The sequence below is a fragment of the Symphalangus syndactylus genome, chromosome X (genome assembly GCF_028878055.3).
Source record: "Symphalangus syndactylus isolate Jambi chromosome X, NHGRI_mSymSyn1-v2.1_pri, whole genome shotgun sequence".
Classification (NCBI taxonomy): Eukaryota; Metazoa; Chordata; class Mammalia; order Primates; family Hylobatidae; genus Symphalangus; species Symphalangus syndactylus.
Window position 1 is genome coordinate 128,252,323 of NC_072447.2, and position 26,527 is coordinate 128,278,849.

At 38.0% G+C, this 26,527-nt stretch overlaps 1 protein-coding gene and 1 non-coding gene across 2 annotated transcripts in view; one reads left to right on the plus strand and one right to left on the minus strand.

Annotated features, from left to right (window-relative positions):
* TENM1 (teneurin transmembrane protein 1) overlaps nucleotides 1-26,527 on the minus strand; it is an 815,747-nt gene that overhangs the window by 527,969 nt on the left and 261,251 nt on the right. The window lies entirely within an intron of this gene.
* On the plus strand, nucleotides 21,613-21,711 carry LOC129476618 (small nucleolar RNA U13). Its single transcript, XR_008655041.1, has one exon. It is a non-coding gene; the product is annotated as a small nucleolar RNA U13 (small nucleolar RNA).

Genomic DNA, 26,527 nt, shown 5'->3' on the forward strand with positions numbered 1-26,527 from the left:
ATTAAGAATTAGTAAAAAAAAATATATATAAAATTGGATGCACTGGAATGTAAAAGTTGGAAAAACATTGATCATAATTTTTTTCTTACTAATACCATTGACTTAAAAGAGATACTGGATTTTTATAAATAGAAGTAGCAATTTATATCTACTATACATTTATATACGTTCCCATAGTGATTCCATAAATAAATATTTTACAAATATAAAGAAAAAAACAAACTTCCATACCCTCTCCCCAAGCTCTTCATATTAAAAAAGAAATATGCTAGTTCTCTTAGTAAGGTGACAGAAAACTACTTACTGCTCAGACATGCATTAGTGTGTGGAGACTAGGGTACCATTAAAGCAACTGGAGGAGGTAATTTAGTAAAAGCACCCCCTACTAGTTTGAAGAGTTAATGTGTTTCTCTCCTGTTAAGTGGGTGATTTCTTTTTGCTTGCCAGCAACATAATGACCAATATATGGTACGCACCGTGAGCAATGGGCCTTCTTGATAAAAATGATTAATAGGCACATAGGTCTATACATATATACACATGTGCACACAATTCTCACATTGTGAATTTAGCCATACCTTAATTTATGCTTTATGAAACACGAGAGACTGGCTCCAGTGGAATAGTCTATAAAACCAGAGGCCAACCTCCAGCCAAAAATAAAGACAACAAAATTATGACTGCTTTCTGAAGCAGAGAATAATGGAAAATCTTACTATACTATAAAGTATGGAGAAACAGGCATATGCTTATACCCATTTTTGTATTCACTAACTTGTCACCTCACCATAGCCACTGCTTGTCATACGTAATTATGGTATTTTTTGATCTCCGCAAAATTAATTATAGTCATAACAGCAACAACAAATCATGGTTATTCTAGTGCTTGTCCTGTGGCAAACACTGTGCTATACACTTTACATACATTCTGCATTTAGTACTGAACAATAGCTTCCTGAGGCATGTATTATTATTATCTTGTATTGATAAGCAAGGAAACTGACTCTGAAGGGTTAAAATGCTAGTAAGAGGTGAAGTCAAAATTCAAATCCCATTTTGTTTGTATTTAACACCTTTTGCTTCTAATATTGCTTTAGTGGCAGAAAGCCTATGCATTCACTTCGTTACAGGTAAAATGATCTCTTACTACATGTATATCTGCTGGTGGTAAGGAGGTATAATGTAATCTAATATAGATCTCTAATTTCAACAAACTTAATGTCTGGTAATGGAAACAAGATATATCCCCATATATATTGTAGAGTATATAACTGGAACCTAATGATTGGTTCAGGCAATAAACACTAGGAGAGGGCACAGAGGAGAGAAAGAATAGAATGAGAAAAATGGGTCAGTGACTCCTGTGGAGTTGGTAGATTAAGCTAGGATTTGATGAATGGGTAAGGCTTGAATGAAAGAGGGTAGAGTTTAGACTCCAGTACTGTTGTCCAGGCTGTATATCCAACTATTCATTCATCATATAGATATTTAAAAGATGCCTTACATTTTAAAAAATGTCCACAGCTAACTTGATTATCACTGCCTTCAAATCGATCCTCCTTTACCATTGCCTTTTTGTGAATATAAGTATCATCCATTCACTTGCACAGGCCAGAAACCTGGAGTCCCCCATACCATCATTTTTACCTTCTAATTATATCTTGAGCCAATACAGTTTTTTCCATTTTCACATTCAATAATCTCTGGCCTAGATGACTGCAACAACCTAACTGGTACCCTTCCATCCAATCTTGTTACCCTCTAATCTATTGTTTGCAATGCTACCAGACAGAATGCTAAAAACTAATCACATCACCTCCCTTCAGTATATTCCGAGTACATTTAGGATAAATACCAAAATCTTTAACATGCTTTACAAAGTCTTATGTTATTTGGTTCCCTGTCTACTCCTCTGGCCACTCACTCTCTTGCTTCTGCAACATGTACTTCTTCCAGTTTCTCAAATACGCCATCCTGCTTTTCACCTCATGACATTCGTGCATGTTGTTCCCTCTTCTCCTCCCTGCCCCTTTCCAACTCTTCATTTGGTTAATTCTTTCTTCTATTTGATTTCATCTCACTTCCTTGACCCTCCAGACCAGATTAGGTCCTTCTTTCTCTGGAGTACTTATCACAATCATCACATCATAATTTTAGGATCAGTTTTATAATTACATAAAAACTCTCTACTTCTACCAAAATGTAAATTCTCGCCTGGATGTGGTGGCTCACGCCTGTACTCCTAACACTTTGGGAGGCCAAGGCAGGCGGATCACCTGAGGTGAGGAGTTTGAGACCAGCCTGGCCAACATGGTGAAACCCTGCCTCTACTAAAGTTACAAAAATTAGCCCAGCAGGGTGGCGCATGCCCATAATCCTAGCTACCTGGGAGGCTGAGGCAGGAGAATCACTGGAACCCAGGAGGCAGAGGCTGTAGTGAGCTAATATTGCACCACTGCACTCCAGCCTATGTGACAGAGTGAGACTTTGTCTCAAAAAGAAAAAAAGTAAATTCTCTGAGGGCAGGGATCATGTCTGTCTTGTTCATCATTGTATAACCAATGTCCAAAAAACTCTGCACACATAGAAGCATAAATAAATACCTGGTGAATATAGCAGTGCATCTCAAAAGCATTCTAAGCAAGGATGATAGTAGAAGCACACCATAAAGAATGACGATTCCAGGGGTGGAGCCAAGATGGCCGAATAGGAACAGCTCCAGTCTACAGCTCCCAGCCTGAGCGACACAGAAGACAGGTGATTTCTGCATTTCTGTTTGAGGTACCGGTTTCATCTCACTAGGGAGTGCCAAACAGTGGGTGCAGGACAGTTGGTGAAGCGCACTGTGCGTAAGCCGAAGCAGGGCGAGGCATTGCCTCACTCGGGAAGCGCAAGGGGTCAGGGAGTTCCCTTTCCTAGTCAAAGAAAGGGGTAACAGACGGCACCTGGAATATCGGGTCAGTCCCACCCTAATACTGCGCTTTTCCAACGGGCCTGGAAAACGGCACACTAGGAGCTTGTCTCCCGCACCTGGCTCAGAGGGTCCTATGCCCACGGACTCTCACTGATTGCTAGCACAGCAGTCTGAGATCAAGCTGCAAGGCGGCAGCGAGGCTGGGGGAGGGGCGCCAGCCATTGCCCAGGCTTGCTTAGGTAAACAAAGCAGCCAGGAAGCTCGAACTGGGTGGAGCCCACCACAGCTCAAGGAGGCCTGCCTGCCTCTGTAGGGTCCACCTCTGAGGGCAGGGCACAGACAAACAAAAAGTCAGCAGGAAACTCTGCAGACTTAAATGTCCCTGTCTGACTGACAGCTTTGAGGAGAGTAGTGGTTCTCCCAGCATGCAGCTGGAGATCTGAGAATGGGCAGACTGACTCCTAAAGTGGGTCCCTCACCCCCGAGCAGCCTAACTGGGAGGCACCCCCCAGTAGGGACAGACTGACACCTCACTCGGCCGGGTACTCCTCTGAGACAAAACTTCCAGAGGAACTATCAGACAGCTAAATTTGTGGTCTCACGAAAATCTGCTGTTCTGCAGCCACCACTGCTGACACCCAGCCAAACAGGGTCTGGAGTGGACCTCTAGTAAACTCCAACAGACCTGCAGCTCAGGGTCCTGTCTGGTAGAAGGAAAACTAACAAACAGAAAGGACATCCACACCAAAAACCCATCTGTACATCACCATCATCAAAGACCAAAAGTAGATAAAACCACAAAGATGGGGAAAAAACAGAGCAGAAAAACTGGAAACTCTAAAAAGCAGAGCACCTCTCCTCCTCCGAAGGAACGCAGTTCCTCACCAGCAATGGAACAAAGCTGGACGGAGGAGGACTTCGACGAGTTGAGAGAAGAAGGCTTCAGACGATCAAACTACTCCGAGCTACGGGAGGAAATTCAAAACAACAGCAAAGAAGTTAAAAACTTTGAAAAAAAATTAGAAGAATGGATAACTAGAATAACCAATGGAGAGAAGGGCTTAAAGGACCTGATGGAGCTGAAAGCCAAGTATTGAGAACTACGCGAAGATTGCAGAAGCCTTGGTAGCAGATGCGATCAACTGGAAGAAAGGGTATCGCTGACAGAAGATGAAATGAATGAAATGAAGCGAGAAGGGAAGTTTAGAGAAAAAAGAACAAAAAGAAATGAACAAAGCCTCCAAGAAATTTGGGACTCTGTGAAAAGACCAAACCTACGTCTGATTGGTGTACCCGAAAATGACAGGGAGAATGGAACCAAGTTGGAAAACACTCTGCAAGATATTATCCAGGAGAACTTCCCCAATCTAGCAAGGCAGGCCAACATTCAGATTCAGGAAATACAGAGAACGCCACAAAGATACTCCTCGAGAAGAGCAACTCCAAGACACATAATTGTCAGACTCACCAAAGTTGAAATGAAGGAAAAAATGTTAAGGGCAGCCAGAGAGAAAGGTCGGGTTACCCACAAAGGGAAGCCCATCAGACTAACACCTGATTTCTCGGCAGAAACTCTACAACCCAGAAGAGAGTGGGGGCTGACATTCAACATTCTTATCAACCCAGAATTTCATATCCAGCCAAACTAAGCTTCATAAGTGAAGGAGAAATAAAATACTTTACAGACAAGCAAATGCTGAGTGATTTTGTCACCACCAGGCCTGCCCTAAAAGAGCTCCTGAAGGAAGCACTAAACATGGAAAGGAACAACCGGTACCAGCCCCTGCAAAAACATGCCAAATTGTAAAGACCATCGAAGCTAGGAAGAAACTGCATCAACTAACGAGCAAAACAACCAACTAACATCATAACGACAGGATCAGATTCACACATGACAATATTAACTTTAAATGTAAATGGGCTAAATGCTCCAATTAAAAGACACAGACTGGCAAACTGGATAAGGAGTCAGGACCCATCAGTGTGCTGTATTCAGGAAATCCATCTCACGTGCAGAGACACACATAGACTCAAAATAAAGGAATGGAGGAAGATCTATCAAGCAAATGGAAAACAAAAAAAGGCAAGGGTTGCAATCCTAGTCTCTGATAGAATAGACTTTAAACCAACAAAGATCAAAAGAGACAAATAATGCCATTACAAAATGGTAAAGGGATCAATTCAACAAGAAGAGCTAACTATCCTAAATATATATGCACCCAACACAGGAGCACCCAGATTCATAAAGCAAGTCCTGAGTGACCTACAAAGGGACTTAAACTCCCACACAATAATAATGGGAGATTTTAACACCCCACTGTCAACATTAGACAGATCAACGAGACAGAAAGTTAACAAGGATATCCAGGAATTGAACTCAGCTCTGCACAAAGTGGACCTAATAGACATCTACAGAACTCTCCACCCCAAATCAACAGAATATACATTTTTTTCAGCACCACACCACACCTATTCCAAAATTGACCACATGGTTGGAAGTAAAGCTCTCCTCAGCAAATGTAAAGTAACAGAAATTATAACAACCAGTCTCTCAGACCACAGTGCAATCAAACTAGAACTCAGGATTAAGAAACTCACTCAAAACCGCTCAACTACATGGAAACTGAACAACCTGCTCCTGAATGACTATTGGGTACATAATGAAATGAAGGCAGAAACAAAGATGTTCTTTGAAACCAACGAGAACAAAGACACAACATACCAGAATCTCTGGGACACATTCAAAGCAGTGTGTAGAGGGAAATTTATAGCACTAAATGCCCACAAGAGAAAGCAGGAAAGATCCAAAATTGACACCCTAATATCACAATTAAAAGAACTAGAAAAGCAAGAGCAAACACATTCAAAAGCTAGCAGAAGGCTAGAAATAACTAAAATCAGAGCAGAACTGAAGGAAATAGAGACACAAAAAACCCTTCAAAAAATTAATGAATCCAGGAGCTGGTTTTTTGAAAAGATCAACAAAATTGATAGACTGCTAGCAAGACTAATAAGAAAAGAGAGAAGAATCAAATAGATGCAATAAAAAATGAAAAAGGGGATATCACCACCGGTCCCACAGAAATACAATCTACCATCAGATAATACTACAAACACCTCTATGCAAATAAACTAGAAAATCTAGAAGAAATGGATAAATTCCTCGACACATACGCCCACCCAAGACTAAATCAGGAAGAAGTTGAATCTCTGAATAGACCAATAACAGGCTCTGAAATTGTGGCAATAATCAATAGCTTACCAACCAAAAAGAGTCCAGGACCTGATGGATTCACAGCCGAATTCTACCAGAGGTACAAGGAAGAACTGGTACCATTCCTTCTGAAACTATTCCAATCAATAGAAAAAGAGGGAATCCTCCCTAACACATTTTATGAAGCCAGCATCATCCTGATACCAAAGCCTGGCAGAGACATAACCAAAAAAGAGAATTTCAGACCAATATCCTTGATGAACATTGATGCAAAAATCCTCAATAAAATACTGGCAAACTGAATCCAGCAGCACATCAAAAAGCTTATACACCATGATCAAGTGGGCTTCATCCCTGGGATGCAAGGCTGGTTCAACATACACAAATCAATAAATGTAATCCAGCATATAAACAGAACCAAAGACAAAAACCACATGATTATCTCAATAGATGCAGAAAAGGCCTTTGACAGAATTCAACAACTCTTTATGCTAAAAACTCTCAATAAATTAGGTATTGATGGGACATATCTCAAAATAATAAGAGCTATCTATGACAAACCCACAGCCAATATCATACTGAATGGGCAAAAACTGGAAGCATTCCCTTTGAAAACTGGCACAAGACAGGGATGCCCTCTCTCACTGCTCCTATTCAACATAGTGCTGGAAGTTCTGGCCAGAGCAATCAGGCAGGAGAAGGAAATAAAGGGTATTCAATTAGGAAAAGAGGAAGTCAAATTGTCCCTGTTTGCAGATGACATGATTGTATATCTAGAAAACCCCATTGTCTCAGCCCAAAATCTCCTTAAGCTGATTAGCAACTTCAGCAAAGTCTCAGGATACAAAATTAATGTACAAAAATCACAAGCATTCTTGTACACCAATCACAGACAAACAGAGAGCCAAATCATGAGTGAACTCCCATTCACAATTGCTTTAAAGAGAATAAAATACCTAGGAATGCAACTTACAAGGGATGTGAAGGACCTCTTCAAGGAGAACTACAAACCACTGCTCAATGAAATCAAAGAGGATACAAACAAATGGAAGAACATTCCATGCTCATGGGTCGGAAGAATCAATATCGTGAAAATGGCCATACCGCCCAAGGTAATTTATAGATTCAATGCCATCCCCATCAAGCTACCAATGACTTTCTTCACAGAATTGGAAAAAAACTACTTTAAAGTTCATATGGAATCAAAAAAGAGCCCGCATCGCCAAGTCAATCCTAAGCCAAAAGAACAAAGCTGGAGGCATCATGCTACCTGACTTCAAACTATACTACAAGGCTACAGTAACCAAAACAGCACGGTACTGGTACCACAACAGAGACATAGATCAATGGAACAGAACAGAGTCCTCAGAAATGATGCCGCATATCTACAACTATCTGATCTTTGACAAACCTGACAAAAACAAGCAATGGGGAAAGGATTCCCTATTTAATAAATGGTGCTAGGAAAACTGGCTAGCCATAAGTAGAAAGCTGAAACTGGATCCCTTCCTTACACCTTATACAAAAATTAATTCAAGATGGATTAAAGACTTAAATGTTAGACCTAAAGCCATTAAAATCCTACAAGAAAACCTAGGCAACACCATTCAGGACATAGGCGTGTGCAGAGACTTCATGTCTAAAACACCAAAAGCAATGGCAACAAAAGCCAAAATTGACAAATGGGATCTCATTAAACTAAAGAGCTTCTGCACAGCAAAAGAAACTACCATCAGAGTGAACAGGCAACCTACAGAATGGGAGAAAATTTTTGCAACCTACTCATCTGACAAAGGGCTAATATCCAGAATCTACAATGAACTCAAACAAATTTACAAGAAAAAACCAAACAACCCCATCAAAAAGTGGGCGAAGGACATGAACAGACACTCCTCAAAAGAAGACATTTATGCAGCCAAAAAAATACATGCAAAAATGCTCATCATCACTGGCCATCAGAGAAATGCAAATCAAAACCACAATGAGATACCATCTCACACCAGTTAGAATGGCTATCATTAAAAAGTCAGGAAACAACAGGTGCTGGAGAGGATGTGGAGAAATAGGAACACTTTTACACTGTTGGTGGGACTGTAAACTAGTTCAACCATTGTGGAAGTCAGTGTGGTGATTCCTCAGGGATCTAGAACTAGAAATACCATTTGACCCAGCCATCCCATTACTGAGTATATACCCAAAGGACTATAAATCATGCTGCTATAAAGACACATGCACACGTATGTTTGTTGCAGCACTATTCACAATAGCAAAGAGTTGGAACCAACCCAAATGTCCAACAACGATAGACTGGATTAAGAAAATGTGGCACATATGCACCATGGAATACTACGCAGCCATAAAAAATGATGAGTTCATGTCCTTTGTAGGGACATGGATGAAACTGGAAAACATCATTCTCAGTAAACTATCGCAAGGACAAAAAACCAAACACCGCATGTTCTCACTCATAGGTGGGAATTGAACAATGAGAACTCATGGACACAGGAAGGGGAACATCATACTCTGGGGACTGTCGTGGGGTGGGGGGAAGGGGGAGGGACAGCATTAGGAGATATACCTAATGCTAAATGACGAGTTAATGGGTGCAGCAAAACAACATGGCACATAGATACATATGTAACAAACCTTCATATTGTGCACATGTACCCTAAAACCTAAAGTGTAATAATAAAAAAAAAAAAAAAAAAAAAAAAAAAAGAATGACGATTCCATATCTGGAGGACTGATGATTGCTTGAGTGTAGCTTCAGCACGGAGTGCTTTGCTCAGTACCTATTCAAGTCTGGCTGATTTGAAGAGTTCATATAGGTGGAAAAAAGGGAGAAAACACTGGAAAAAAGATTTTGAAGGACTTAATAAGTATTTCAGGATTTACTCTACAGGCAATAGAGAACAACCAAAGGCTTGAGGTGGTTCAGAACTGCATGTCAAAAATCTGCTGCTATCCCAACTGCACATGTATTCTCCATTTTAGCCTGGTGCTTCCAAATATGTGTCCCTACTTTCAGCATCTCTAGACCATTCATGTTTGGAGAGCCCCCTACCCAACAGAACTGCCACATGGTGGAATGTCTGGCTTACAGTGATTCCGCCAGTGACCATCTACATACTGCAATCTCACCTCTTTGAAAAAACAATTATTTTACCCCCATTTTAGACGTGTGATCTGAAAAGAAGCTCCTACCTTTGTATTGCAGTCTTTGCCACAATTATAATTGTTTAAGGGGTGTACACCTGATACAGTCTGGGCCAATCATACTTCCCACCTGCTATGGTTTGAATGTTTTCCCCTTCCAAAACTCATACTGAATTTGTTTTTTCTTTTTGAGATCCGGTCTTGTCCTGTCACTCAGGCTGTAATGCAGTAGCATCATCATAGCTCACTGTAACCTCGACCTCCTGGGTTCAAGTGATTCTCCCATCTCAGTCTTCCTTGTAGCTGGGACCACAGGTGTACACCACTATGCCCAATTAAATTTCTTAAAAGATTTTTGTAGAGATGGGGGTCTCACTTTGTTTTCCAGGCTGGTCTCAAACTCCTGGGTTAAAGTAATCTTCCTGCCTGGGCCTCCCAAAGTGCTGTGATTATAGGCAGTTCTCATGTTGAAATTTAATTGCCATTTTAACAGTATTAAAAAGTAGGACCTTTAAAACATGATTGGGTCATGATGAGGGCTTCACCCTCATGACTGGATTAATGCCATTATTGTGGGAATGGGTTTGTTAGTTTGTTACCACAGGAATAGGCTCTTTATAAAATGGTGAGTTCACCCCTTTTCTCTCTCTCTCTCTCTCTCTCTCTCTCTACCTATCCACTCCTCATCTTTGCCCGTCTGCCACGTGATGACACAAAAAGACAGCTCTAGCCACTGGACTCCCCAGCCTTCAGAACTGTGAGCCAATAAATTTCTGTTCATTATAAATTATCCAGTCTACGGTATTCTTTTGTAGCAGCATAAAACAAACTAAGAATGGACCAAGACACCTCCTCCCTGTCCCCACTGATTAGTCCAGATATTGATATGGGAAATAAGCTAGGCCAATCCAGGTTCATTTTCAGGTTTTCTTAATTTTTTAAATGTTTACTGAAAGCAGGCAGAAGAGGATCTCTTTTCTTTTGGTTAGCTAGGCTATAAGGTTGACAGCCTGGAGCAGTCAGCAGTAGCCAGCTGTCCATCTTGTACATAATAAAGCTGGCCTGCAGAGAGAGGTAGGAATAAGAGGGAGTCTTGACAGTTTTCCAGTCCGTAACTCCAACCTGTGTTCCAGTTTTTGCTAAGACCATGTTCCACCTTGTTGTTTGGTTACTTGAGCCAAAAAACTTTTTTTTTTTTCTCTTAAGCTAGTAGGAGTTGGGCTACCATCATTCACTGTCGGAGTTCTGACGAATACAAATATCAGAAGTGGTGGCCTGGAGATGAATTAGGAAAGTATCTTCATGATCAGGTCTCTGCTAATGAATGTTTGTAGCTCATTCCTTAATCCCACATAGACTTCCTGGTTCTCATTTTTTGACTTGGATTTAAACTGTCCTTCACTATATCACCTCCACAACCACAGGACCAAAGAAAGCCTGGTGCACAATCAGTGCTTGATAATTATCTATTGAACTGAATTGAGTTGTGATAAATTCCTTCTATAGATTTTTAATCTTCTCATCTCTTCAACTCCAATATGCCCTATTTATGTGCTTGCTCTGCTAGCTGGTCATTCCCATTTTTGCTGCCTCCTGATATAATTTGACTCTGAACATCCCTGTCTAATTCATTCATTTTCTGTGCAACTTTCTGCTCCGTCCTAGTACATTCACTGGGTTATTTGCTTTTCTCACCTTTATCAAATGAAATAAAGCCACTTGGCTATTATTTGCTCATCACTCTTCCATTATAGCCAGGTAATCTACAGGCTTAGAATTCTCTGCACTCTGACATCCGCTTTGTCCCTAGAAATGAAATAGAAAGGGAACATCTAGCTCATAAGATGTGGACTCAATTTCAAGTTCTGTTTTTGATCTGGTTTCTTAGCTTAGTTTAAACAAACAGAAACCTTCTCTACATTCTTCCTTTTCCTACCCAGACTCCCTGGCCTGAGCTTCATATCCTAGCTTGGGCTATTTCTGGAGTACAGGAATTGATATTTGCAAGTAGGAATTAGAGGGAGACAACACAAAGAAGACACTGATTTTTTTTTTTTTTTTTGAGTTGGTGTCTGACTCTGTCGCCCAGGCTAGAGTGCAGTGGCATCATCTCGGCTCATTGCAATCTCCGCCTCCCAGGTTCAAGTGATTCTCCAGCTTCAGCCTCCAGAGTAGCTGGGACTACAGGCACGTCCGGCTAATTTTTGTATTTTTAATAGAGATGGGGTTTCACCACGCTGGCCAGGCTGGTACTGAACTCCTGACCTCAGGTGATCCACCTGCCTTGGACTCCCAAAGTGTTGGGATTATAGGCATGAGCCATCGCGCCCAACCGATGCTGAAAATTTGAGCCAAATAGTAACCAGCTTTCTAACAGAAGCAAAGAAATGTCATGGTGAGGCTCTGAGCCTGAAGAGAAATTACAGAAAAAAAAAAATACTATTCATTGCCCTACCCATTCAATTCCTTGAGAAACAAAAGTGAAAGAGGCCTTATTCAAGTCAATGTTAAATAAGAGAAGGGAACTGACATTCAGAAAGTGCCTACTTTGTGCCAGACACTGTGCAAAGACCTATCCATATATTTCGCACTTAAAGATACAGTCATCACAATGACTCAAAGAGGTAGGCATTATCCACTTTACAGATGAGAGAACAAGGTCAAGTCAAGTAACCTGCCATGTTAAGTAATATTGGCAATTTTTTTAAAAAATGGAGCTAGGATTTGATTACGGATCTGTTCCCATTTAGACTGGGTAAGCCAGACCTTCAGGTACCTACACTCCAGCCACATCTATGCTAAACATTGTCTGAACATTGTCCTATGTTCCCATTTTGCTGCTCCAGTGATTCTTTGCATAGAAAGCCATACTTCTCCATATCTGCCTCCTGAAAGTTGTAACAGTTTTTCAAGGCTTACTTCAAATTATCTCTTTTCTAAGCCTTGCTTTAGCCAAAGTTAACCTGGCCCTCTCCATAGTCTCACAGTGCCCTATTCAAACTTTTATTTGATACTCGTTGAATGCCTTATAGTGGTACTTTGATTTGTCTATTTCTTTCGCTACAACACCGAACAGACAGATAACAATGGCCATGTAGGTTCTTGGCAGATTGTGATATCTGTGATATTACCATCAGTTGAAAGCTGTGCTATGATAGTCTACAAAAAAGACTACAGGATAAATAAATTATGGTTCAGTCACACAATGGAATATTATATAACCTTGAAAATAAATGAGCTATGTACATTAACATGGATGCATGTCAGTAATGTAACATTGAGCACAAAAAGCAATTCATAGAAAAACAATATGATTATATTTAAGAAATTCGTAAACGTGAAACTGAAAAACATATTTTTAGGGATGCATACATACATGGCAAAACTATAAGGAAAAGCAAGGGAATGATAAACACATTTCAGGATGATGGTCATCTAGTAGGGAAGTGAGGGAAGAGGGTTGGGATCTGAAAAGATCACACAGCAGAGGCAAAAAGGTATTAGTAATGCTCTATTTCTTAAGCTACATGGTGAATACATAAAACTTTAATTATTGAAACCGAAACCAAAAATTTCAACCAAATGACTTTTTTCCCTCTAGCTTTCTACTGTAAGAAAATAAAAGGGAATGAAAAGCAAATGCATCATTTCAGGGATTTAATCAATGAGGGTAGCTACCAGGGGTTTTTCTGTACTGAAAAGAACTTGGCATCAGAGAACTGGGTTTGAATCCTGGCTCTATACATGTAGCAATTGTCATTATTATTAGGGCTCCAGGCAAAAAGAACCGATACTCAAAATAATGAACATAAGTCACTAAAGATCATCAGTCATAGAATGAAGGTTCAAAAATGCTTCCTCGATGTCACACTGGGGTAGAAAAGGAGTCATTTTAGAAAGATTTTCAACAATCAAAGATGGGAATTTAAAAATATATGATTAATTCTGAATCAACAAAAAAAATACGGATTAATGAAAATTCCTCATTCCCTAAACAACATGCTGACTGAAAGGTTACTATACTTTCATTGTTTTTATTTATTGTTTGAAAAATGCAGAAAACACATAAATACATAAACACATAAGCACAAACACTTTTTTGTGTTTTTACAAGACTGAGGTAATGTTATATGTAATGTTTTGCAATTTTCCTGTCAATACTATGTCATGGATATCTTTCCTATGTTAGAATATGTAGATCTACTTAATTTTTTTCATATTTGCAAGGAATTTCTTTGTCTGAGGCTACTATAATTTATTTGACCAGAACCACACATTTAGCTTATTTCCAAGTATTTACTAGTATAAGCAATGTTCAGTGGCCATCCTTGCGTATACACCTTTCTGTACTCTTGCTCTATTCTTTCTGTAAGATAAATTCCTGAAAGTCTGATTGCTGGGTCACAATGCATGTGCTTTTTGAATTTTCTTAGATTCTCACAAAAAATTGTTCTAGTTCATATTTCCACCCACAGTTCCAGCTCCCTCATACCCTTAAATATTTGAATCATTTTCTTTTTCCTTTTGCCAAATTAGGTGAAAAAAAAGTTACTTCATTTTTATTTACAGATATTTATACTTACATTCTATTAATTTGAACATTGTTTCATATATTTACTGGTATTGTGTAATTCTTTCATTTTTATATGGAATGTGTTATCCATATACATTGCATTTTGTATGTACCAGATATTATCTCCCAACCTATTGCTTTCCCATCCCCTCTTACTGTTGTTTATGGGCATTCAATTTTTACGTTATCGAATCTGTCATTTTTTTTTTCCTTTATGGGTTCTGGGTTTCATGCTTCACTTAGGAAGTCCCTTTATATAACAAGACTTTTTTTTTTTTAAAAGACCTTACCTCTAGTTTCCCCTAAATCTCACGCCCCTCTTTTAATGACCAAATAATGCTATCAACTCAGGCTTTATCCGACTTTATGAAGAGAGGTCAAGTCCCTTCCACACGTCAAGAGCTACTGCTGTTTATTTCTCTTTATCATTCTTATTTATGCTGCATAAGATGTTTTAGAAATTACCCCCCCCAAATTCTCATTATTACAATTAAAATAATACAGTTGTTCATAAAGACAAAATTAATAAATAACTCCCTATCTAACTTCTCCAATCTTGTCACAAGGCAACTGATACTCATTGTAGAGTGAAGGTCTTTCCATACCTTTCTCTAGACCCATAAAAATATATACAAACAGACATATATAAAAAAACTTTCCATTTATTTTTATGAAAATTGGGTATTTTAGGAATTATACTATACTTGTTTGTTTTATATAACAATATAACATGCATGTTTCCTTAAGATAGAATATGCTTCTAACTCATTGTTTCAAAATCTGGAAATATTAAATGTTATATGTTAGAAATGTACCATTAATTATTTAACTAATGCCCTATTGCTGGACATCCGAGTTGCTTCCTTTTGTTGTCATTGTTAACCCTACAATGTCACTTTTATAATCCTTCTCACTTCTCTTCCTAACCCCATGAGATCTTCTGGGTCTTGTTAGTCCTCCCTTCTTCTCACTCCCACTCCTGTGTTTTGTTGGGATAGTTTAGTATATTTATTTAGACGCTTGTGCTATCCATATGGTAGCCACTAACCACATGTGACTGTTGTACACTTGAAATGTGGCTAGTCTGAACTGAGATCTACTGCAAGTACAAAACACATGTGGGATTTTTAAGACTTAGCACAAAAGAAGAATGCAAAGTATCTCATTAATACTTTTTATATTGATTACATGTTGAAATGATACTATTTTAGATATTTAAGTCAATCTGCCTTTCCATTTAGATTTAATTACTTTTCCAGAGAGCCAGGTTCATTGCCCATCGTTTCTTCTTTCATCTTGAAGTCTCCATTCCGATTCATTTATTATTTAGTTTGAGTTTTTTCTCAAATATTTTTTCACTGGTGTATGAGAGTGATATACTTTTTGAATTCTTAAATGTCCTCAAACAACTTTCTCTGACCCAAGTGGATGAATGATACCTTGAATGGATAGTAAGTTACTTGGTTTGCAGTCTTTTTCTCTTAGAAATTTCTAGATGCTATTCCACTGTCTTTTAGCTTCCACCATATAGATGAGAAAACCATTTATTTCTTTGTAGATGATTCAGTTTTTCTGCCAAAAAGCCTGAAAGATTTTCTCTTTATCCTTGAGATTTAGGAAGTGTATCAGTGTATGCTTCAGTGTAGAACAAAGTATCCCTCTTTTATACATATTTTCGCAGACCAGCTTTTGGCTTTGTTAATTGCACATTGAAATTTTGTAATTATTTTAGCTTATATTTTTATTACTTTTGTACAGATACTTTTATGTGAAATATATATATCTATATATTCTTTTTCTGTTCCTGAGTTGAAAGATTTTTTTCAATATTTCTTTAAATTAGGTTAATGCTATAAGGAAAATTTATAGCATTAACTGAATTTAAAGAAAGAAATAATAAATTTAAATGTATATTTTGTGCAAAGTCGAAAATCCCACACATATTTTTCACTTGCAGCTATCGTGTTTTTAGCCACATCCCTAGATTATTTAGGAAGTAATATCATTTTTATTTTAAAATAATTTTAAAATTTTCTTTTGATTTTCTCTTTGATCCAAAAATTACTTACATAAAGTATTTTATGGTTCTTCTAAGTTTTTTTCCTGCTTACTTTTTCTGGTCTTTGAATTGTTGATTTCTAGCTTTACAGAATTCTTGTCAGAGGATGTTACCTGCCTGTTTTCCACTTGAGAATTTATTAAGGTTTTCCTTGTGGCAAAGTACATGATAAATTTTGTAAATGGTCCAGGGGCATAAGATACAAATGTGGTTTTGTTTTTGGCATTAGAGTATCTAATTCTATTTATTTGACAAAATATTAGGTCAAGCTTCATAATTAGATTATTCAAATCCTTGGTATTATTTTTTGCCTACTTACTTTTCAAATTCTGAGAAATCTGTATTTCACAACTGTAACTGCAGTTTTATCAAATGCTTCACATATCATTCCATACAGTTACATCTAATAAATATTTGTTTATGGAATGAATCCCTCTAGGTTCTAATTTAATGCTTTTGGCATTAAATTCCACTTAACCTGATATTGACATCCTTGCCCTATTCTCTCCTTATTGAAAATTCCCTGGCATATCATCATCTATTCCTTTATTTTGAAACAGTTTCATCATTTTGTTTAATGTTTGTCACTTATATATGTACGTAGCTAAAATGTGTAAATCTGAGTGGTTTTGTCTGGGAATAAAATTTGTCAGCCCATTTCCATTATTGTAACAAACACAATGTCTTAATCATAGTATAACAATGTATGTTTATTATCTTTGTGGTAGGCAGAATAACGCCTAAAGACGTCCATTTTCTAATACCCACAACATATAAATATGTTAGGTTACATGGCAAAGGGAAATGAAGGTTGCAGATGGAATTAAAGTTAATAATCTGTTGACATTAAGATAGGGAGACTATTCTGGATTATCTAAGTATACCCAGTGTACTCACAAGGGTCCTTAAAAGTAGACGAGTGAGGTAGAAGAATCAGAGAATGTATGATGGGGAAGATGGATCAAATAGACATGAAATCGCTGGCTTTGAAGATGGAGGAAGAGACCATGAGCCAAAGAATATGAGCAGACTCTAGAAGCTGGAAAATGCAAGAAAAACAGGTTTTCTCCTACAGCTTTCGGAAAGGAATACAGCCTTGCTGATATCTTGATTTTAGCCTGATGAGACTCATTTCATACTTCTGACTATCCAGGACCGTAAGATAACACATTTGTAGTGTTTTAAGCCACTAAGTTTATGGTAAGTTTTTATAGTGGCAATAGAAAACTAATGCAATATTATAAAATGTAAATAAGAGTTTGTTTCCAAATTACTGTGGACAGTGGATAGATAATGGGGAAAAGCCAATTCAAAAATTAAATGAATTAATATTCTTACACTGTTTATTCTTCTTTCCATTTCCTTATTTAATTTTTGAATTGACTTTTTGTCCCTTATCAACCCCTTCTTAGCAATCTGCAAATTTACTGGTACTTTTATTTTATAATACATTTCAATCTAAACTAACAAATCTTTCAGTTATAATGCCCCATTTCTCAAGCATTCATACTATCTGAAGTCTAGCTATCTTTTAAATTTATAAGCAACAGATAACATGAGGATTAGACCTAGGAAGAGGGTGGCAGGAACTATGTCAAATTTAACCTTATTTCACTTTCACCTTCTCTTTTCTAATGTTTCTTCCCTTTATCTCTAACAACCTGCCCCCAGCCAAGTATGTACTGTTCAAGGCTCTCTACCACAGAGCTTTGTGCTAGGCATGACCTTCCTGGCAAATATCTTATATTTAGACCAAACTTTCCTATTTCCATCCTTAAGAGTTACCTGCTCTGTGTTACCTGTTCTCCCAGGGACCATGACATTTTGTTATGCAAACCAATGAACAATTTCATAGTGTTAATGAAGCCAACACTATGTATATGTGGGACAATGGCTTAACCTTTTGGAAGTGGTTTTGTTTTCTGGACAGGGACGAAAATTTAACCAAACAAATGACTATTTGAGGCTGGAAATTTCAGACATTGTGGCAGGCTATACAGGAAGACATTTGTGGCTGGACGAGGAAGGAGTCTTCACGCCATACTTCACTGTGCACTATCGAAGTGGGCTCCTACTCCACCTGCATGAAATCAAACAAGTACTAACAGTGTATGAGCCACCGAACAAGCTAGATAGCCTGGCCATAGAGGCTATTGTGCCTCAGGGCCGCTCTAGGGCAACCACACAAACAGATAATTGGGCCTGTGAGCTGACAAATCAACTTGTACCCACACCATTAAGCAACTGTAATTCACTCTGAGTCTAGCAGAGATCCCATTGTTTACTGCTATAAAATAAACTCTATAAAACTTATAAATATGGAGACAGAATTTAACATAATGCTGCATAGGGTACCTTATATCACAGAATACTAATAAAAACTTTTATATTATAGAAATACATTTTAATAATGTTGTGCTTAAGAATAATTATACTTTGAATGATTTTCATGAGACGCATCTTTCCCTATATTCACTTCAATATTATGACTGGGTTTTCTCTTCTAACCTGTATTAGGTTAATAAATTACTTGGATTTTAAAGGCTATGGTGAATTATAGACTTAACTAAAACATGGACTTCTAAACTGGCTTGCATGATTCCACATTGGCAGAATTTAACTGCCATTATGAATTACTTGTTAATTATGCTATTTACAGTTTATATGCATACTTGAGACTTTTAACATGTTTAGCATGTTTCACTTTTTTCTGCATAAAGACTAAAAATATATAGGTTTGTGTGTACTGCACTGAATCATATTTTAAAATAGAAAAAGTAATTAGTGTGCAATTTTGGCTACTGTTTGCATGGTTGTTAAACCATAAAAAATAAACAAAGTGGAGAACAAATGAAAGAAAAGAAACTCATTTAAGTATAACTAAGGTTGTCAAAGGAATAGTTACAAGGCTTATAACTGAACCCTAATGTTCAGCATTGAATCAAAACTTTGGAACTGGAAGAGGGTTTTGCATGTATTTGTTCTAGTGGGTCACAAATTCAAATATTTACGTGGGCCAGGTAAATAACATCAATGAGTGAAGTGGCTCAGATATGACAACATGGATTAGTAGTAGCTGTGGAAACCCAGAGAGTGCATGCTCTGTCTCAGAGGGATCATGCTACTCAGCTTCAGCTGGTTTCTGCCCTATGGGAGCACAGGCCCAAGTTTGCTGGACTTTTCAATACTTTGAGACAAGCTGGAAACCAATACTTCTGTATGCAGCTTTTTACTTTTAAATGCTAATAACTAATTCAATTTTTAAAGTGTTAGTATCTGTGGAACATATAGGGTACATGGGATGTCAGATTAAATCTCTGATGAAGCCCAACAGAAAGGAATTTTACAGAAAAGAATATGGAAACATATACTAAGTCACTTACATGTTGGCCACATGTAGTAGAAAGAACATGGGATTTGAACTCAGGCAGATGCAAGTTGCAATTCTAACTCTGTCACATAACCGCTAGGTAATGTTAGGCGAGTTTTAAAAACTCTCTGAGCCTCAATTTCCCTCTCCTTAAGATGAAGATAACAATACCTGCTGCATAGGATGCTTGTGAAGATTTATAAATAAAAGTAACGTGTGGGAAGTGCCTACGGTAGATCTTGGCACCTACGAAACATCCACTCTTTTTACCCTTTTCCACCAGTCTATGTGCCTACCCTGTTTTGTTATTTTTTTCAACAGCAATTCTATAGACTTGGAATTATATTATGCTCCACTTCCTACTAGAATGTAAGTTTACATGATGGTAAGCAATGTGTCTATTTCTTTTCACTGCTGTATTCCCAACACTAAAAATACTGCCTGACACATAATAGGTGTTCAATTAATGTATGTTGGATAGATAAATGACTTCAACAAATTTTAGTACATTGACTCCTTCCCTTTAATGAATAAACACATGCAAGTACATATACGTATATGTTATCCAAGCTCATAAACCAAGTTAATGCTGGACTGGAACTTAAATTCACATCAAGTTATTTCTCTATGATTATTTTCATTGCATTATTAAAGTCTGTCAAAATTATGCAATGTTCTACATGGACATACTCATCTCTTGGGTTTATAGAAAATACAATCTTTGAGGTATTTGAATAGCTTTGCAAAGGAAGTCTTCCTCACACTTCCACTGACTTTGGTGGTTAAAGGCACTTGCAGTGCTCTATGGATTATTCTAGGTTTTTCATTCTGACAAAAAGGCTATTAACTGCCTTTGTAAATCATAACGACCACAATTTTACATATATCTGGCATAAATAACTACAAATGTCAGTTGAATTTCACATCAGTCTTTTGGGGTAGATGGGACTGGAATTATTTTCCTCATTTTAAAGAGGTATCAGAGACACCCAGTGATAAACACCTTACCTAAAGTCACAGTATGGATAACTAAAAAATCTGGCAATAAACCATAGTTCTAAGGTGATATTTTATATTCACAGGACCTATCGAAGACTTCCCACTATAGCCAAGACTTCTGTATTTTACAATCTGGATTTTTTCTTCCCCTCCCCGCTTACATAAAAACTAGCCTGTCCTGAGTCCTATTTCTAATCCTGCTACCTCTTATACTTGTACTTGGTATTAATACAACAAACTTTACTGGCCAGAGCCCACTGAGTGATAGAAAAATAAACAAACCAAGGACCTGCCCTCAAGAGCTTTCTGCCATCAGTGTAGCACAAATATTTAGTCTGGCTAAAATACATGTCCCATGTAAGAAGTGTTACGCCTTAAGGGACTATATGAGAGGGGAAGAGAGAAAGATGCTGGTGCTAATCTAATATAGTGCTTCTCAACTCAGCATACCTATTAGAATCCCCCAAGGAGCTCTGGAAAATACCAAAGCCTGGATCAATCTAGGGTGGAGTCTGGGCAGTGGACTTTTTGAAAGTTCCCATAGGGATCCTAAGGTACAGCCAGTGTTGAACCACCACTAGTCTCAATGGAATAAATTGCACTGTAGGGAAATAACTGAGGAAAGCAAAAGACAAATACCTAAAGACAAACTGGACCTTCTTTTCCCTTGTAATGCCATTTAATTAAACAGCTCTTAATACCAATTATATTTACAAGATTTTCACTGAAGCCGTAGCTTTCCTGAGACTTAATCTCCAATGATTTTAAGAAAAATATTTTCCTCCCTCAAATCTGACAACCAGTGTCCATTTGATGATGATGTAAATATGATCAATTTTATACTAACTTACAAAGTTTGGCAGGTGAAAACCTAAGTATACACACAAGCGAATGAATCAAAACTGAAATAACTGTCTTAATTTTTATGTATAATTCAAGTGAAACTTGGTTTATGTCCTCATTTCTCTGCATTGCCCATTTCCTTACATTACTTTGTTTTTATTTGGGATGGCGCTTGTTTACCCTTCTATTTTCAGCTATGACCTAGGTTTGGGTTCATCCATCTAAGTTATTTTGGTTTGCTTATTTTTACCTCTTACTTACACATATTTCTTTTCTGTATCTTAAAAACCCTCCATATTTTTCATATATTCCAAGTTTCCTACAATAGTCATTTCCAATATACTACATCAAACTTAGATGGAAAAATTTGTGAGCTCGGTCTAATAAAAAGGAATGGCAATTCCTTAAAGAACATCTGTACAGATTGAAGCTAATTAGAGACACAGAGATTTTATCCAATGATGTAAGTGCATATAGTCCCTTCAGCCTTGGAATCTGACTCAAACAACAGGTTTTCATATTTATGTGTCAGATGTGCCTCTTTCAAACCTTGTTACAACTTTGGCACATTACCCATCTGATGTGAACTTAGATCTTTTTAACACTTTTATGTTAAACATAAAAAACAACAGGAATCTAGGATTTTGTTGGGAATGGCCTGAATGACTTCTTTGAAGGGTGAAATTGCAGTTAAATATGTGCTTATCCAATAGCTATAGTAATATTTGTATACCTTTCTCTACCCTCTCCAATCGGTCCAGTAAATCAGTACCATATTAATCGTGTTAGAATGCCCCTTAAATGATCATGCTATGCTCCCACCTTTCATCATCACACTTCTCCCATTTCTTAATGTATTGTATTCAAAACATTTGACTTGGTTTTCAAAGTACTTTGATACTCTGGCCCGACTTAACTTATTTTCTATTGATTCAAACATCTTCCATGTCAATCAAGCTGGTCTCCTGTTGTACTATATAAATACCAGGGTGTTTTTGTTTTGTTTTGTTACATTGTGTTTGTTTTTTGCCTTCCTCTGAATTGTTCTCAGTGTGCATAGATTTCCTTCCTTTTCTCACTCTGACTCTTTAAATTCGACCTGTCTTATGAGTTATAGGACGAGTTCCAATTCTTTTCTGAAGACTCTCCCAATCTAGTGCTCTAACTGATCTCTCCTTTTTCTAACATCCTAAAATACTCACCCTCCCTCGAATGTGGCATTTGATTAAATATAGCCTTGTCACTATTTTAGTTACTTTAAGTATGTCAGCCCTGTAAAGAGTCTGAGGGGATTGTTTATGCCTGTTCTAATATATCCTCCTTGCTTCTAACTTGGTTCTAGGCATATGGTTAAGGCATAATAAATATTTGCTGACTGCTAACTGATGCTGGTGTTGCCTAGTAGCCTGGGCCTATACCACACTGTCAGTTCTGTCAACAGAGGCTGCGAAAATTCTACCAGAGATTATGTCTGCACAAAAATAAGCCTCTGGCATAAATTGCGATCGCTGCCACTAGAGAATTCACCTGCAGGAAAGGGACCTCAGGCATATTACTTGGTGCTCTCAGAGACTCTTACGCCAGGTTTTCCACTGTCAAAATACAGCTAAACCATGTGCTAATGTAATGATGTGAGTCTCTCCAATAATTTACTGTAAATCTCTACTTGCTTAGTTTTCTGACATGGCTTTAGCATCCTAATTTCCAATACGCTATGCCTCAGAATTACCATGGATTACAAATTTGTGGAAAAATTGGGTATACTCTGAGAGTCAAAAATTAGCATTTTAAAGCAGCACTTTATTTTCTGTAAAAACCCTATTTTCAAATTTAAATGTTCTATTTTATTCTGAATGAGCAAAATAAGCCTAAGATTTCAGAGAAAAATATATTCAGAAGGTAAAGGATTTAATTCCAAGATCTGGAACTGTGAATCCTTTTCTTTGAACACAGCCTCTCTTTTCTTTTACTCCTTTCCCCACTTTAATTGCTATCACCTCATACCGTAACCTCTATTTCCCAGACTCTGCCCTACTCTCCAAGTCTCTTTATCTTGCTTCTTCCTCCCCGCCACCACCCCCTACCCCGCACAGACATATGAGACAAGCATACGGCCCACCCACTTCCCTAGCCAAATTTCAACCCATGGTCATACACTTGACACTTGAAGAATGTATTTCTTTACAGTCTATATTTTCTTGCTCCCTAGTTCTTCCATTCTTTTTACATTGACACAAAGTAAAAATTCAATTGAATAAATAGTAGCAGTTACTATTATTTTCATATAACACTATCAGAATACCAACTTTTCTGCACAGTGCATTGCCTTACTGAAGTCCCCGAGGACACTCATGATGAAAGCCCTTAAGCTCACACCATTCACTCCTCTGAGGCTCTCACTGTATCTTTCCAACTGTGATTACACATTCATTTTATGCCCCCTTTGTGTACCGAATTGATACTCATGTTGCACCTATACATCTGACATCTTCAAAATGTACCCAGATCTTCCATATATGTGCACTTTTTCTCCCTCACTTCATCCTAAAGGACAGGTAACTTGATTCCTTAAGTGTGAAAATGGTATGCTTGCTTTTTTGTACCTTACCATGGGACCACTGTAAGGGTCCTGCACACTGTGGGGGCTTGATAAATGTTATATTGAGAGTCAAATACATGCCTCAAAGAATCCTTTTAAAGCTAACCCTCAAATACCTATAAAATGCCCAAGGGAGCCCCACAGAGGAATAGGTGAGACAGAGCGCAGCAGAGCTTATTAAAAATGATCTGGGCTTGCAATACAATTTCTTTTAGACTGGATTTTTCCTTAGGCTTAGGACACGTGCTAATTCTCTCAGCTGCTTTAATCATGTAGATATTAAACAATGAGGGGGCATCAAACAGTCTTTTAGAGTTATGAGAAGTGCATGCTATGAATAGAAACGAGAGAAGATGAAAGCCAAGCCTGTGGTGACTGGCAGTCCCAGCAGCAGGTGTCTTGACTGAGGACGGACCCCAAGATCTACTGGAAAATGCAAAATGGAGAAACCCAACGCTGTCAGAGAAGAAGGCTTCCAAACTCAATCCAAATCAAAGAGGGCTGCAGACTTTTGTGGAGGCTTTTAAAAGGAAGGTGTTAAGTTTGTCTGAATTGTAAATAGAATCCATCTGAAGATGCATTTTCCCTTAAAAAATCATCCCAAAACACAAAAGCAAAAAAAAAAAAAAAATCAACAATCACAACAATAACATTTCAAAAGATTCTAAAAGGAGGGAGGGTTGACAGCCAAACCTTTTTTTAAAGTAATGGTAGCCAGGAAAGAAGATGATGGGTTGTAAGAATTCACCACCTGGAAAAGGGAGTTACCTGGGGAGTGACAGCTGCCATAGGAAAAGTAGAACAAACACACCTGCTGTCAGGCACACCTGTTCTTTTCAGGGAGAGGAACCATGAGGCTGAAACAGCAGAAAATGCCCAAGAACAGGGTAGGATGACTCTTGCAACCCTTAAATATTTTCCCTTACTCCTCTGGAGTTATTTCCTCGGCAGGAATGGCTGCAGAGTAACCACATAAGGTTTCACATAAGTCTTTCAATTTTCATAGTCTCTCAAATTCATTTTCTAGCTGATAGAAAGAAATTCCTTAAAGGCCCCAAGAAAGAAGGGAGGCAAACATTTTCTGTGGCCTACCCTGGAGAAAGAAGATACATTATTATGTGCTATATTAAAATGTGACTTGAAGGTGTTGAATCTGAGGTGGCATGAAGCCTAGTGGGACTGGTAAGGTAGACAGAGATTGTAAGGGGAGCGAGGACGCCAGGCACACACACACACACGCATGCACGCACACGCACATGCACACGCACACGCACACACACTTGCCAAAAGGCCTTACTTCCCCATAGTAATTGTTTCGCCTTTAACTGTGGAGGGTCACTTAAGAACATGCTATCATTTCTGGTTCCACAAAGCGGCTACCTGGTCATTGATGCTTGCAAAAGTAGAATTCTGGGCTTCCACAGTAGCCCAGAGAATATTTCAGCCCAATGAGCATAAATCAGACCAAAAGGGCAAGATAGCTCTGTAGCAGATTAGCTATACTAGCTTTGTAAATGTTCACAATGCCCTACAGGAAAGCCTGCTGCCAGCAGATAAGCCAAACTAGAGTTCAATATCAGTGGCAATATTTTGTCCTGCCTTGTAAAAAAAAAAAAAAATGATATAGTAAGGGATGGAACTAATTGAGGCAGTGACAATAGTGAGATAGAAGGAATTTTAAATGTAACTCATGCATAGTCCATAAATGAACTAAAAAGTACAGTATTTTTGAGTACCTACTAGGAACTCTATGTTAGGTATTGCAAGGAATTCAAAAGACCTCTATACCAATACAATTAAAAGTATTTGCAATCCTTAAGGAACTTAACATTTCATTGGGGAGACAATCTTTACAACTAGTGCTTAAGCTAGTAAATAGTCAACTGCAAAGCTGTGAAATGTCAGACAATAAAAACTGGAGGAGTTCACAGAAGGCAGTGAGCAATATATGTGGAAGTCAGAAGTTGTGAAGGAAGACTTTATCGAAGAGGCGAGACTTGAGTTAGGCCCTGAGGATGAATAGGATTTGGAAATGCTAGAAAGAATCCAGAAAGAATGTTTGAAACTAAGATGCAAAGGAAATATGAGATTCCAAACACGACCTTCAGCGTGAGTCACAGTCACTATATTTACCCTTGTGTGTAAGAATCAGTGTATTCTTATTAATGTGGAAATGTAAGTCCCTAGGGATTCAAGTGAAATAAATTACCACCAATTTACATGGGGTTTTTCTAACCTTGCATATAATTCAAACGGAAAAATAAATTTTTAAATTTTTACCTTAATTAAATTTCAGGCATCTCTGCATACTTAGGTTTAAGATCACAATCAGTAGTAGAATAAAAAATCCCAAGAGGTGCCTCTGAAAGGGTTCCACAGTAAAGTCACTACACTTGGTGAGTTCATATTCAAATCAATCATAAATTCTGTTTTAAAATAATCCCAGGAGTAATCTTAAAACCAAATCCTCCAACTCTATAGCTCCAACTTTTGACTATTCATATGGTTGTAGTAGAGAAAATTAACCTCTGCTTTTCATGGAGCCCTACTTCCAGATTTTTATGCTGGGGTAGCAGTATTAACCAGTTTGTATTTCACCTTTTTCAGCTATCCACACTGCCAAGAAGGTGTTAATGAGCAGTGAAAAGGCCAAAAGGCCAGCAGCCAAAGGAAGAAAGGCACACAGAATACAATTGGGAAAGCCCTCTTTCAACAACCCAACTTTGTGAGCATTTGATTCACCAGACAAATAGAATATGTCCATGAGTTCAAAGAGTATAAATAAATCCAAAGATTTATC